Consider the following 16,295-nt stretch of genomic DNA (forward strand, 5'->3'; position numbering starts at 1 on the left):
GTGTTCCTTTAGAGACACCGTGGGTCTTTTCTCTCTAGCTCTCCTTTCCTCCCTGTTTCTTAGATATTCTCAGAAGTTTAATCAAACTCTGTCTTGGTCTTGTTATTCTGTGTTTGATTTATCTAGTTGTGGATAGCATGACTTCTTAGATCTACTAGTTTGCATATCTCACCAGCTTTAGAGATGTTTCTAGTGATGAAAAGTTCAGAAGGCTTTACTCTTTCTCGTTTGACCTTGGACTCTGACAGTAAAGATGTGGTATTACCACCATCCCTCAGACCCTTGTGACTCCATTGCCCTCATTTTCCACACAGTGACTTCTCTCCACTCTATGTGTATGTCCTTACTTTCATGGATCATCTTTCCTGTCATCTCTGCTTCTCTGTTGTGTTCTCTTCTGCTACTGTTGCTGGGTTTGGGTTCTGCTCTGTTCTCTTGTCTCCTTTGTCTGCCTTCTACAGGTCACCAAGATTTTCTACTGTATTGCTCCTTTTAAGAGAATTTATAAGGTGCTTTTAAAAATCATTTTTGTGATGGCTTCTTTAAAATCCATTATCAGATGATCTGATTCACCTCAGCTTTTAGGTCAGCTGACTCCCTTTTTCTCATTCATTTGCATGGCTTTTGATAGAAAGGGAGATTTTCAATCATATCAGGGACATTTTGTCTGATACACTAAGAATTTCTGAATTCTATTTAGTTTCTTTTGGCACATAGTGACCTTGTATAGTCTTGATGTGCAGGTCTCCATTGGCTATTAGAACTTATGACAATCTACATTTTGGAACCCTTTAACAGCCATTTTTGTCAGCTTTATGTCCCTGGGACTCTCACCTGTCTTGGTTCATGCTGCTTGAGTTCATGGAAGTAGCTCTTTCATAACAGTGTAGCTCGTGACATTTGATAGGAAAAGTCTCTAACCTATGGGGAAAGGTCATTTACTTGGTTGGAATGTGATATGAATGTTTTCATGCCCTGTGATGCCTATAGGTAGCAAATTTAAATTCCTTTGCTAAAGTCCAACCTGGGTGGTTCCTTATTAAAACTCTAGGAAAGTATCCATTTTCTGCTTTTTTTTTCCTACAGGTTTTTTAGTCTGTCATTCCACATTCAAAGTTAACAGCATCTCTCCTCTGTGGTGGTTTGAATGAGAATGGCCTCCATAATGTCATATGTTTGAATGCTTGGTCCTCAGCTAGTGGAAGTGTTTGAGAGAATAAATAAGTGGGTGTGGCCTTGTTGGAGCAGGTGTTTCACTAAGGGTGGTCTTTGAGGTTTCAAAGGCCCTCTCTAGACCTAGTCTCTCTCTCTCTCTCTCTCTCTCTCTCTCTCTCTCTCTCTCTCTCTCTCACACACACACACACACACACACACACACACACACCACCACCACCACCACCACCACCACCACAACTAACAACAACAATGGCAATAACAAGACAACCATTATGAGTATACTTCCCAAATAATACCAGATAACCTCAGGATCTTCAGTCATCTCTCTAAAGCTCCTTTTGACCAAGGCAGACGAATCCATAGATTCCAGGAATTATTTGTGACCATCTTCATAAGACCAGATTTTTCTCAGCCTTTCATGCCACCTTTTGAAATTCTAGTAGTCTCCCATTATTTTCAGGGTTAATATTTACCCATATGGGGAAGAAGGAGGAAGAGATAAATACACACCATCTTGCTGTATAGTATAACTTTTGCATATAGCTTTGGGTCATAGCCAAATTTTATATATTGCTTCACAGATTTGTAATGGAAGTGATTGATCAGACAAAGCCTAGCAGAGTCATTCAGCATCATTTGGGATGTCCTCACTCTATTAAGTCCTCTTGGGTCACCCTTGGGAATCAAAAACCAATCTGTTTCAACTGTCACTGAGTTAATCTTTCTCTGCACTTTTTTTCCCAAGATGTAGGGTGGAATTCTGCAGAATGCCCTCTAAAGGCCATGCACATTACATTATTATGTTAACCTAGTTAATCTTATAAGACATAAATTCTCTGTGTTTTTCATTATACTACTTTTTATGTAGAGTCTAAATAATATTTATATATAAATCATTCTAAAGTTATCTGCTTTGTAGGACATAGAATGGAAGAGTTATGGTAGAAATTGAAACTTTTCTGAAATTTTACTAATATGTTTTTTCTATTCTATTGAAATTTTGTATTACCACTACTCCAATTGACTTGGAACTTGGCTGCTTTGATCCTGAACATCCGTTTGGTAATAACCAATCTGACATCAGCTTTCCAGATTCTTTATTTCTTGAAAAGCTAGCCTTTATAATCTTAAGAGATATGAACTATAATTAGATTCCTTTATCAATTTCACTTTTATCTTGAAATTTAAAGATCTTCTTCAAAAGCTGTGCTGGTTATATTATTCATGTTTTTAAAAAGAAATATTTGTTTAGAGGCTAGAGGAGTGGCTTGGCGATTAAGCGTATTTGCTGCTCTTGCAGAAAACTAGGGTTTGGTTTCCAACCCCCACATGGTGGCTTACAACTATCTGTAATTCCAGGTTCAATGCCCTCTGCATGTTGCCCACATACATACTCAGGTCCTCTACAACAATGGTATGCTCTTGTACCCTGTGAGCTGTCTCTGTAGCCCTTACTCTCCTGTTTTCAAAATCACTGTCACGTTCTGAATTTTTCATCCATCTGGACACTGAACACTTGTGACATGTTTGATAGGTGACAGGCACTGTCAGCCTGAGGGGATATAAAGATTAATAGACTGATAATCTGGCAAACTTTTCTATCATCTGTTCACATTGTGCCAGTTTCTCTCCATGGCAATCCTATGCAGCCTTTGTTCACAGCTGGTCTCTGAGCATTGCTTCCAAAGCTCTTCCTTTTTTTTCCCCAGTGCTTTCCAGGACACTCAGCAATTCCAGCCACTGCTCCTAAGTGCAGGCTTGGCTCCTGTTTTCATCCCTTCTTCTTCTCCTCTGTGCCCTTTTATTTTCCAAGCTGTGAAGAAAGCTTCTTCTGCAGATGAATCAGTCCCCCCCCTATCAAATGAAGATTATGTGAGGTTCATTTTTTTTCTTTCCTCCTTTTCTTTAAAATCACTCTCCTTCAAGGCCCATACAAAGGACAAACCTGCTTTTAAATTTTCTGTAATATTCTTTTAAAAAAATGATCTTAGTTCCAGGTCCGATTATAGCCAGCATTTATTTCTTTCAAAAGAACAATCTTCAAGGTGCTGAACTTCTTCATTGCTCATTGAGGGTAATTTCCAGCCTTTAATCAGACTCATATTCAAAGGGACAGTATTGTAATTTCTTCATTGGTTTTTAGAAAAAAAATGGACACACATAGACTTCCTGTCTGTATCATAATTAGATTCTCTAGGGGGTTGAAACCTATCATGACTTTATCATAATACTGTTTCCATTTTCTCTACTGTTTATAGCAAAATATCATGTTTAACAACAATCTGATTATTTCTGCAAAATGAGTTTCCTAAGCAAAGACATATGATCCATATTCCATCAGGCTCTGTTCTCAAATATTACAGTCCTTCCAAATATACCAACCACCATAGATTTTTCTTTTGGCTGCACTTGCAAGCCAGCTGTCTGCAGAGCTATCAGTGAGTTTATTTTTCTTGGTTTAAATGCAGACCTCTAGTTATTAATATGGGCATCAGTTCTCTTTGCTGACAATTCAAGATAAGGTAAAATGGTGGTGACATAACAGAGTGCATGTATGTTAACATGTGTCACCAAAATGCTTTGCTGACATCTAGAAAGATCTGGTCTGGGCACCAACAACCATCTTCAGCCTGTCCTATCATGGGGACGTCATTCTCATTGATTTGTAGAAATGACACATATATCTCTGTGACTGTAAAATAGCAATGTGAAGTCAGTCCCAAGAGTTCTTGGAGCTGGTCCCCGGCTTCCAGTTTTCTGGCATCCCCCACAATTGTTAGTCTGATTCTCAGACATCCATTTCCTTTGACTTAATGAGCCATGACTCTGGGCTCTGAGATATCTCTTTATCTCTCTCTTTAGTTTGCAGTCATTTGAAAGAAAAAAATGAAGAAACAATAACAGCAAAAGTTAAAAACAAAAACCAAAAAACAAAAAACCAAAACCAATACCAAACAAAACAAAATCCCTCAAGTTCAAAATCCAAAACAAAAGCATCCTAGCAAGCAACTCCCCAAATATTCTGCAATTTTATAATTTTAATTCTTATTTTACCCTTTTGTAAAACTGGATGTTTTACTCCTGGATATGGTTCATATAACGAGCGAGGATTCCCTGATTGTAGTACACATGGAAATTACCTGGAAGACTTATCAAAAATGCAGATTTGCAAACCCTGCTTACAAACTGATTCAGCAATCTGGCAGGAAGCCTGTGATTGTGTATACTAAATGGGCTCCCCAGGTGACCTGCATGCAGGTGGTCTGGACCGTTAGAGAAGCGTTCGAGTCAAACTGTAATCTCTTTGCAGTTTAAATTACGTGTTTATTTCTATTTTTATCTAGTCTGCATTTTCCTTTGGCAACGTTTGTAATAGTGAAGATGTTAATCACGAATCTCCTCACTCTTGTTCAGCTAGCTTGGCCTCAGCTCTCTGGAGAAGTGGGTACTCTGGTATCCTAAGGACTTAGGGAACAAGAGAAGCATTGCCACACTAAGCCTGTGGTCTGGAGTGCATGCTGCTGTTGAACATCTGCAAGGCCTAGTTAAGAGGTCCCTCGGCCCACCACTGATAACAGCAACTTTTCACACTTGAGAGAGTCCTTATTTTAATATTTTATGTCAAATTAGACATTACCTTTCCATGGTGAGCATTTTTGAAATAGCATGCTTACATAAAATATTTAGCTGCTACTGAATTTATGAGGCAACTAATGCTATGGAACCTTAATCAAAAGCAAAATACCACACGAGGAAATGGCACAGCTTCAAAACGCAGAGGGACAAACTTTGGCCTAGATTAAATGTCACCAGTAAAATACTTGGTAATGAAATGAGCAAGACCAAAGGTCAGGCTTCCATAAAAATCACATTCTGGCTCCAGCTTCATTTTAAATCATCCCTGATTAGGACTGGACCATTGCCTGTACTTTCAAGTGAGACACCTTGTGAGCTTTGGGCTGGGTGCTCTTTAAAGCATGTGAAAGATACTAACTTTGGAGTAATGTTTTCCTCTTTCTTGTTTTTAGTTGTCAAAGTCTGATCGGGTGACTCATTCTTTCCCTAGAAGAGGGCTCTACAAAGTAGTCTGTGAACATGTGGCTTGCACTAGAGTCACCTGGGTGGAGGGGGCTACAAATGAAAAACAAACCAAACCAAACCTCTGTCAGAATGGCCTATGAGAAAGTCCATAGGGAATTTTCCTGATTGGTCATGGATATGGGCATATAAGAAAGTAGGCTGAACAAGCTATGTAGAGAAAACCAGGAAGCTGTGTTAGTCTGTGGTCTCTGCCTCAGTTCCTGCCCTGAATTCCCTCAATGATAGAGTGCGACTTGGGATATATAAGCCAAATAAACTATTTTCTCCCCAAGTTACTATTGGGCATGGCTTTTACCACACCAATAGGAAGCAAATTAAGACTGTGTGTGTGTGTGTGTGTGTGTGTGCACGTGTGTGTGTGTGTGTGTGTATGTGTTTGTGTGTGTGTGTGTGTGTGTGTATGTGTTTGTGTGTATGTGTTTGTGTGTGTGTATGTTTGTGTGTGTGTTTGTGTGTGTGTGTTTGTGTGTGTNGTGTTTGTGTGTGTGTATGTTTGTGTGTGTGTTTGTGTGTGTGTGTTTGTGTGTGTGTGTTTGTGTGTGTGTGTTTGTGTGTGTGTGTGTGTGTGTGTTTGTGTGTGTGTATGAGCGTGTGTGTGTGTGTGTGTGTGTGTGTGTGCATATATGTATATAGTGAGTATGAAAGTCCGAGGAAGACTTTTAAGAATGAGTTATTTCCTTACTTTTTTTTCTGCCTCCTTCTATCTCCAGTTGGAGTGCTGGGCTTACTGATGTGTGTCATTTTATCTAGCATCTAGGACAGACCTCAGCCCATCAGGTTTGAGTGGCAAGGACTGAGACATCTCTCAGCTCCTGCTATTTTACTTTAATGTGGCAAATATTCTATTTGGCTCAAGAAAGTTCTAATTTCTGACTTGCTATAGACAACTTTTCATTATGTTTAGCTTCCAGTTGATTCTCAAAATGTTCAAATTGGGGACTAAAGCATTAGGTAGCACCCTTTGTAGGTCAATATATCTTTTGCACTTTCAAGTATACCTAGTCTGCTTACTCACTAAATCCAATGAGCAGGAAAGGCTAGCAATTATCACTGGGCTATAATAAAATGGTCATAGGGAGACATAGTTCCTCATAGCCTTAATTCATATAATTTTCCAATCTGTCACCCACATAATCTCTCCCCCCTTGCTAACAATTCATGGAATGTGACTATATACCATCCTTTCTTATTAAGGAATAGCACACCAGGTAGAAAGGAACACCCACATGCCTCTATGTACATTCTAGCCACAAGGCTGCATCTTACAAGGGAAAAAAAATCCCCTCATATTACAAGGAAACTATAATTGTAAGAAATACATCCTCATGACTAGTACCCACATGCTCCTCCAAGATCTGCAAAACGTGGCTGCTTTTGAAATAGGGACTCAGAAGCTCCTCTTGCTAAAAGTCTTGACTCCTCCCTGGGGCTCCCTGGGTGACTAAAGGCAAGAAGAAAGCCTGGCATCTCTTTCTTCTTGTTGTGTCTGTCTCCTTTGGCACAGAGATAAGTCATTGCTTTAAACCTGCAGTCACACCAAAGTCCTGGAAGAACAAAATGCCAGGCACAGAACATCTCCAGGATGTGAGCATGACCCGGGATGCCTAGACCGCACAACTAATCCTCTCCAGAGAACACCTTCTACTTGAAAGCAAAGAAGTCATTCTTCAATGACCATGAGAAAAGTAGCTCACACAAGAATAAGTAAAACACTTGTATGCCACAGCGAGCCAACCTTTGCCTGAAAGCATCCAGGGGTTTGAATCAAAGCAGCCTAATTATTTTCTCGTTTATCCCTAAAAGCCATATTTAATTTGCTGTGTTGTTATAGGGACTTTCCAAGAGAGAAAAACTACTAGAAGAATGGTGTTTTCTTTCACTGAGAATTTGTTGTGTGCCATTCCGAGTCAGGCACAGCGCCAAACTCTGCCATGCTTCAGAATAGCTCCTATTAGTAGCATTACAACAGTTAAGTGAGGTTAGCGTTTGGTAATGTAGCCATGCATTTACACGGTGTAAAGGCTAAAGCATTATTTCCAAGACCTTGCCTAGGTGTTCCTCAGTTATGAAATCATTAGAGAACCCAAAATTGCAGAGATTTCATGAATCACTATTTTTTTCTCTATTTTATTTTTAATTTATTTTCTTCCCCTTGAAATGATGGCGAGTCAGATTTCACGACAGCTTTGACACATTTGCATTCATATTTTCCAGGAAAAAGAATCATTTAAACAATCATTTAACTGCTACAGGGTGGATTTGGAATGTCTGATATAGCCAGTGAGGTCCTCAAACCTCTTTGTCCAATGAAAAAGAGCCATTCATGTATCCGTGGCTCCACATTGGAGCTAATCAACCTGCTTAGCCTTACAGGATGGCCAGTTCATTAAGAACCAAAGGATCTGGGGGCTACAGATTAGGGGAAAGTTTATAGTGAGTGCAGGGTGAGTTAGCTTATGGCCATGCTAACATATTAATCCCCTTCTGGCTAGTCAGTCAGTTAAAGAGCAACAACATCTAAATTGGGCTTTGAATAATTGATGACAGCTGCAGAACTATTAAAAAAAAAAAGATACATAGGAAGCCTATGCATATGCAATTGCTAAGCCCATTTCCTTTCTCATTGGTTACACGTCTGCCTGAGACCATTTGTTTTGGTCTGGAGCTTCAAGAACTCCAGTGACATCCTTTTGATGGAAATGATACAGAAGTGATATGCTTTTATAAAAGGACCACCAAATTAACTCAGTTGACTTCAAAACCTCAGGCCCGTAATTTTTCTGTACATGTAGATACACAAAAGGAGGGAAACAGAAATTGAAAATGAGCTTTTTTTCCACGGAGCGTCACTGAGTGTGAGGGTAGCATAATAAGAATGTTCACAACATCAGGGAGTTTGAGATGAAAAGGAAGTGCTTTTAATCAAATCAAAAGAGAGACAGACGGGGTTTGAAAGACAGCAATTACAAAGAACCTCATGAAAGAATTAAGTGAAATTCATTTATAACCGCAAATCACTTCCTCAGATGAAAGTGATTTCTCTAACCCCCTAACTCTTTAACTTTGGGGGAACGCTGTCTACAGAATCAGCTTTCAGATCCTGAGCTCTGAACCAGTGCAGGGTGGTGTCTGACTCCCTCTGTGTATCCCCAGCTGTCACACCTCCAAAGTTTCTTATATTGAATGTTGAACTTTTGAGAATGAATCCAGATGACAGAAGAACAAAGTATTTAGAAACGAATAAACAGCAGATGCGGCCAAATAAAGTCTATGACATTACAGTATTTCTGATTGCAAAACAAAATCACCATATCTGGGATGTAAGTTTCACAGGCCTCGTGGGTAAATGTTCAGCCATGATATGAGCTCAAGTCAAAATTCTCAGCACTAAATACTTATCCTTAAAATGACAATTCTCAATTTGTAAGGCAGTGGCCTGGCCCACCACTCAAGTAAAAGGCACAAAGAAAATTGGAGATACATTTCTGTACCCAACAAGCACATGCTACCCCAGGCATTCTTCAAAGGTGTATGAGACACTTTGGGCAGCAATGCAGAGCAATGACGACTAGACTCGTCATAGAGTTTACGTTAGCTGAGGATGGAAATGGAACTTTGATTCTCAAGGCCAACATTATAATTGCTTTTCATGGTCCAGTTGTAGTGAGTGAGTGCTTTGTTTCCGGTGCTAGAGAAACACTCCTAAGGAAAACAGGAAGACAAAGTTAAAAGATGCTGATGTAATGAATACAAACACAGACTAGATACTCCCAAGGTGATCTGACTTCAGTTTATCAGTTAGAGCTGGAAGCCAAACAACTCCCGTGAGATGAGCTAAAGAGCTAAAGAGAAATAAATCATGATGTGAGGCACAGAAGAGCAGAGTTAACATGAAATCTGGAAATACACTAACTTAGCACCTATAGGCTTCATGCAAAGACAAGGGGCCAGGAAAGTTCAGGTTTAATCCTCATTAATTCCTGCCTGCAGCAGATACTTCCTTTGTCATGTGTTAGTTAATGATTGCCACCTAACAGGCACCGTTTTCTCTTGCTGTGCTTATGAATTCAGTGTTTAGATGACATGATATAATATAGATGCTCTTAATTTAAAAAAAAATAGGAAAGTAAGTCACAGAAATAAGATGAAAAATGCATTCCAGGTCACCTAACTGATAACACCTGCTGGCCCAGACAGGCTGACTCATGCTAGAGTGTACAAGATTAAGCTCAAAAAAAAACTCTAAGTCATCATTAATGAAGTTACTTGCCCCCTTTTGCTGTAGCTTAAATGATCATAAATGTAGTTTAGACAATGTAAATTTTTCATCTTATATTCGAGATGTCTAGAAAGCTTGGGAATTAGAATATTTGACATCTTTGTCTCCATGCCATCCTGAGTAACAGTTACTTAATTTGACAGAACAGTGTTTGGGTTGCACAAGGGAATTAGAAATGTCTGCTATAAATGTAGATCTCAATCATCTAGACCTTTTCATATTTGTGAATCACATTTTCAATAAAAGTAAGATTATACTTACACACTGTTTTATAAAATTACATTGTTGTGACCAGTCAGGCCAAGAGTCCAATAGCATGTTTGGCTGCGTGATTAGGGCTGACTTCTGGAAAACTCTTCTCTCGAGCTTTTTCCCACCACGTGCGCTGTGCCTGGCCATGCATACACCACAGTGCCTGTGGAAGCCAGAGGACGACTTGGGAGGTGGTTCTTTCCTTCTACCACCTCGGTTCTGGGGGATCAAACTCAGGCCATCAGGCTAGCAGCAAGTGCCTTCATCCACTGAGGTACATTGTGGGCCCAAGATCAGTATCGTATTTCTCTTCTGGAAATATATAGACCATAAGACCATATGTGTATACACACACACACACACACACACACACACACACACACACACACACATGGACTCTGGCGCTGACCCTACCAACAACATATGATTAGCAAAAGCAGGAGAGTGGGACAGAAGGCAAATTCAGATCATATAAAGAATCTATTATCAACTACATATTAGAAATTCCTTTACAAATATATTTAAGGCAGTAGTCGTCTTCCTTCTTGAATTGAGCCATGCTAGAGAGAAGACAGAGCATAGGAAAGGGATCTATGTGAGGTATCAGGAAATATTTCCTAACCATGGCTTCCATGGGTCACCTCAGCGAAGGGGTCAAGAGATCCAGTGGACCATCATCACCATGCAGTCTTCTTGTAGTGTTTGAAAATGTGCACTGCGCCAAGACACTCATAGCCTTACATGCATCCGTAGTGCACACGCTGATCTCTTTGTTGTGCTCCAGGAACGCGTATCTGTCTTTGTCGCAAGTATTTCAGAAACACTTTAAAGATGTTTGAGAAAAGACATGTCAATCTCTTTAAATAACGGCCTCTTTGAAATTTCCCCTGGCATTTTTAACACGCCTCTTCAGAAAACTGTACACAATTGCAATCAGAGCAAACAAAGACAATTTGCGTTTGCAATGAAATAGCTTAATGCTTTCCTTAAAGGTGTAGCTTGATTAATTTCTTGTATTAGGCTAAGCAGGATGATCCACGAAGAAAGGTGCCGTGTAGCTACAGAGAGTTATTATTCATTATAATAAAGGCCAGGATAGCAACAACCCAATAATAGGATATTAATGGACTTTTTAACAATGATGCAATGGCATCTCCCGGAGGCAACAAGCAGCTTTAAAGAAAACAGAATGAGGGTTTCTCAATGGCAAGAAACGACCTGTGTTTTTCCCAGGGAAAATGAAATGAGTACTGACTATCTTTCACTCTTTTCTAACTTTACATCCACATTAGTAAAAGGAGCTCAGATCTGCAAGCGAACACCCCTGCCTTCCACAAATGGATGCAGGAAGAACTGACTCCCGTCGGTGGGTGTTTAATGTTATGAATCTGACTTGTCAGTCTTATGATGCATAAGCATGAACAGAGAGAGAGAGAGAGAGTGAAGCCTGCATTTCTGAGGTTTGGGAATAGATTAGAGTGTTTAGACAGCTTTCATGTCCAGTCTCAGCCAGCCATGCTGGACATGAAAGAAACTTCAGAAAAGTCTCTAGCTCTACAACAAGCCCAGGGTGAAGTCTAGGGAGATGAATCATTGCTTGCTCAAAGTACAGTGAGCTGAATCTGTCACTGAAGCCTACACTGGCAACCTTGCAGGAAAATCCTGTTTCTGTCTGTGGATTAAAAAAATGCATAATAACCTTAAATAAAATTAGACATCTGTACTGGAAAGATGGTCTGTGTCTCTGACTTCATTGGCTAATGAAAGCAACCTTAGAGAGACTTTTTATACACTGGTACATAATCCTTGCAGGCTAAGTGTGGTGAATTTTTTTTCCTTATTCAACAACAAAATGTCTTTAGCAGTGGTTTGATTCTTGACCATCAAAGTCCTAACCTCAATCTGTCTTTGGTTATTTCACTTTTATTGGGGACCTTCTACATGTCAAGTATTTTGTGTTGGGTTGTAGAGATACAAATTTAAAAGGCAGTAAAAACTCAAAAAGCTGTTACTGGGGGGAAAAAGTGTAAACCTTGACTACAAAATGTCTAGTGAACATCCCAATGAAAGTAGCAGGTTTCAGAAACAGAAGGGCTTTTCTGGGGACTTACTGAAAGAATGAGTGGGAAGCTGTTTCCAGAGGATAAATTTGGTTTTGTGAGACAATTAATAGGCTGACATTTGACCAAAGAAGGAAGTCAAGGAAATGCAAAGAATGAATGGTTTGGACAAAATCATGGAGCAATAACAAAGAATGAATGTAGAACAAGGAGGGTGTGCACAGAACTGGAGGTTAAGCTCCTGAAACTGGGAGGAAGAGGATTGGAAACAAGAAGAGGGAACTTATGAACCTTGCTAAGAAAATCCACTGTGTAGACCTCTTATCTGTTACATAGAAACTTTCTTTCTGCGACCCTGAAGTTAAACTGCGAACAAGAAACATGATGTTGATGGACAGTCTCTGTATTGAGATAGCAGAGGCAGCAGGAACTGTCTACAGGAGAGCAAGCGAGGCTAGACAAAGTCAGATGCAGAGGAGATAGTGAAATGGGCAGACTATTCAAGATGAGCGTGTAAGTGTTTGGTGATGTATGTGAGAGAATGAAGGATAGTTTGAACTTAATCACTCGGTAGAAATACAGTTTTTAGGGAGGAACACAGCTGCATGGCTGTGAGAGAGTCAAGAAACTGACTTGAAGTAAAAGGGGGAGTGTGTAGATAGCTATGCTCCCAATGCTGAGCTTAAAGTGACCACAAAGTTTGGGAGTCAGCAAAAGCATAATAATCCTTCCAGTGAGACTGTAAGACAAGCTTCGCAGTTGTACATATTGACAGGAAAAGACGGTGAGATGCAAAAGCCAGCATCAAGCATCTTCATCTTGCTCTGTGTACTACGTTTCCACTCTACTGAGTACATCTGAAAAGTAGGATGAGAATTTGACCTACCTGAAATGATGAGTCCCTCATCTCTCTTGGGCTTTCTCACGTGTCTTTTGTACTTTTCCATGATGCAAGTCATTACAACCATGTAAGATCCGACTGGGATATTAAAAGGTAATAGGATTGCAATATGTAAAGGGAAGATGGTTGGATTCCCCATAGTCCAAAAGAAAAGCAGTCTGTGAGCTAAGCCATCAGTGAAGTGTATTCCTAGGCTGTTTCCCCAGCTTGTATGCTTGCTGTAAGAGGCTCCCCTCAATCTGTCCAGTCTATTGACATTTATCTTTTTTAATTTAATGTCTACTTTCCTAAAATGTTTGGCTTTCCCCTCCGTATATACGTCTACCTTTCATATAAAAACTTTCCTTTCTATTTTGGTTAAGTAGTGTAGATGACTGCATCCCATGGAGTTTACATAAAAGAACCCAAGAAGACTCTGAGCATTCAAAGGCCAGGTTCCTGATGCTCTAGTTAGTTTGGCGTACAAAACTCGTTTCTACCTTTTCAGTGTCTGATAGAAGACTTTGAACAAATGAGAGTACACATACAATGTACTTTCTAAGTTCCAGATATCAGGAAATGGTATACAGTTTTCCAGCTTCATTAGCAGTTAAGAATAATATCAATTAGCTGGCTGGTGGTGGCATACCCCTTTTATCCCAGTACTGGGGAGGCAAAGGCAGTTGGATCTCTGAATTTGAGCCTGGCCAGGTCAACAGAAGTGAGTTCCAGGACAGCCAAGGCTACTCAGAGAGACCCTGTCTAGAAAGAAAAAAGTAAACAAAGAATAACAGCAACAACAACAACAAAAAAGAATTCTGTTAATTAAACAATTCTATAAGTCTAGAAGATGGCACAAAAGATAAAGACCTTTAGTGCAAAGCCTAAAAACTTAGAAGTCAGGCTTGAGAACCCACAGAGTAGAAGGAAATAACCAGCTCCAGAAAGTTGTCCTCTAACCTACACACATAACCCACCACACACATACATACACACACACACACACACACACACACACATACTAGATAGATGATAGATAGGTAGATATATATATAGATAGATAGATAGATAGATAGATAGATAGATAGATAGATAGATAGATAGAATAACTCATAAGTAAATATAATAAGCAGTATTATAGTTTGAATGTGAAACGCCCCCCCATGGGCTTATGTTTTTGACTACTTGATTCCTAGATGTTGTCACTGTTTGACGACAGAGAACCTTCAAAGGGTATAACCTTCCCATAAAAAAGTAGCCTGTTGGGAGGCAGGCCTTATAACTTGATGCCCAGGCCCAGGTCTGGCCCAATTTCTCTGTCTCTGGATCATCCAAATATAAACAAGCAGCTTCGTGTTCCCACTGCCAGAACTGTGAGCCATTGTGAGCTAGGCATGCCTTCATTGTGAACTAGGCATGCCTTCATTGCCATGATGGATAGTACGTTCTCAAACCGTAGGCCAAAATAAGTCATTCCTCTTTCAAAATTACATCTTTGTTGTGTTTCATTGAACTAACAAGAAAACGGACTACTATAAAATCTGATGCCAAGAAGCAGGGTAACTGGGCTGACCATGCAGCTTGTAGGCTGGGGAACTGGTGCGCTGAAGACATGTGGAAGAATTTGGAGCTGCTGTTTACTGAAGGCCTTGAAGGCTGTAAGCAGTGCTTAATGGAAGTTTTAACGAAATTGTAGATCAAAATACAGGCATAAATGTACACAGGGAAGGGTGTGTTTGTGAGGTTTCAGAGAGGGGCAGGGACACCTTTGGAAACTGCAGAAAATAGAAAAACCATTTCCATTGCATTCTGGCCAAGGATCTGGCTGCTTTCTGCCTGTGTCCTGAAATTTTTAGTGAGGATAAACTGGAAAGCAACAGACCAGATTCATTCGGTAGGGGAAACTGTACACGGTGGAGCATTGGCTCAGGCTACTGCTGTTGCTTACGGCGTCGACCAAAGTTTATAGTGACTGAGCAGAAGGCTATGAAAATGGTGCACCGTGTCAAGGAAAGGAATGTGAGTCCAGTTCAAAGGAACGGGAGTGTGGCTGGAGCAGGTGGTGACCGTGCAGCCATGATGGTTAATGGTACCCATTGTCCTTCTGCAGGAGGACAATAGGAAAAGAGACTGCAGAATCAGACTTTACTCCTGATACCAATGATTGGCATTAGTTATTTTTCTTCTTTGTAACAAGTCAGGAATGATTTGTTTAAGCTTAAGATTTGAAGATATATAAGCCTTTGTACTCAGGAAGGCATAGTGGCAGTGTGACCCACTCAGGGCTACAACAGTAGGAAGATGGGTACATAGTTCCAACCATTGTGTCAGGGTTTATGCAATGGTCTGAACTCGAGGCTAGGCTGGAACTCCAACCACCCACTCTTGCTAATCAGGCCTTGCCTCTTAAAGGTCCTATGACCATCCAAAGCAGTGTCACCTGCTGGGAACCAAGTACACAGACATATGAACTTGTGGGGGGGAGGAGGGATTTTTCACATGCAAATGATAGCAAAGAGACTGGGAAAAAAATTGGTCCATTGAGAACAAGAAATGAGAGTTTTAAGAGGCATGTGTATTCAAGAGTGCAGTGTGCAGCAGGGTGAAGAAAATAAATGACAAGCTGATCAAAAGTTGCAGAGCAAGCATTCCAACGGGGTTCCAGGTTTGTCATTAAAATGCTCAGTAGTGCTCCAGTAGCTGACGCTGGCTCCTGCCTCCTATCTCTGTTCAGAAATGTGTGGGCCTCATGGCGTGATGCTCTGTAAGTCTCGGCATCAAGGATGGCAAGTGGGAGGGGCTGGAAAAATGGCTTAAGACTTAAAAGTGCACACTGCTCTTGCAGAAGACCTGAGTTTGGTTTTCAGCCCTCACATCAGGTGGCTTATAAGCACTCAGGACTCTAACTTTGGAGCATTAGGCACCTCTTCTGGCCTTGATGGGCTCCTGGACTTACACACATAGATGCATATATGTTTACACAAAAGAATGGGAACTGTGTTAGTGCCTGAGTATACTCAGTCTACTTTTTGTTTAGTATTCAATTCATACCTATGAGAAAGTGATGCTTATTAATACACCTGATTGACACAGGTGATAGATACAGTGAGTAAATCTATACAAGGCTGAATTTGGGACTCAGTTAACTTCCTGGCAATGCTAACATGACCCTACCTCATTTCCAGACAACTCATTAAAGAGTTTGCTGTTTTGGAATGGACCCATAAGCTGCATTTGCCCCTACTCTGAACATTTCTGCCCTGCTACATATTCCAGGGGTATCAAAAGGGATTATTCTGTTATTGTTTGTTTTCTGAGGTAGATTCCTTCTCTTTCTCCATCTCCTCTCTGCCTCTGTCTCTCATCTCTCTGTCTCTCATCTCCCTCTGTCTCTGCCTCTCTGTCTTTTGTCTCTGTCTTTGTCTCTCTCTCTCTCTCTGTGTTTGTTTCTGTCTGTCTTTGTCTCTCCTGTCTCTCTGACTCTTGTCTCTATCTTTGTCTCTGTGTGTCTGTCTCTGTCTGTCTCTCTCTCTCCTGTCTCTCTCTC

Source organism: Mus caroli, chromosome 18 (assembly GCF_900094665.2).
Source record: "Mus caroli chromosome 18, CAROLI_EIJ_v1.1, whole genome shotgun sequence".
NCBI classification, from domain to species: Eukaryota; Metazoa; Chordata; class Mammalia; order Rodentia; family Muridae; genus Mus; species Mus caroli.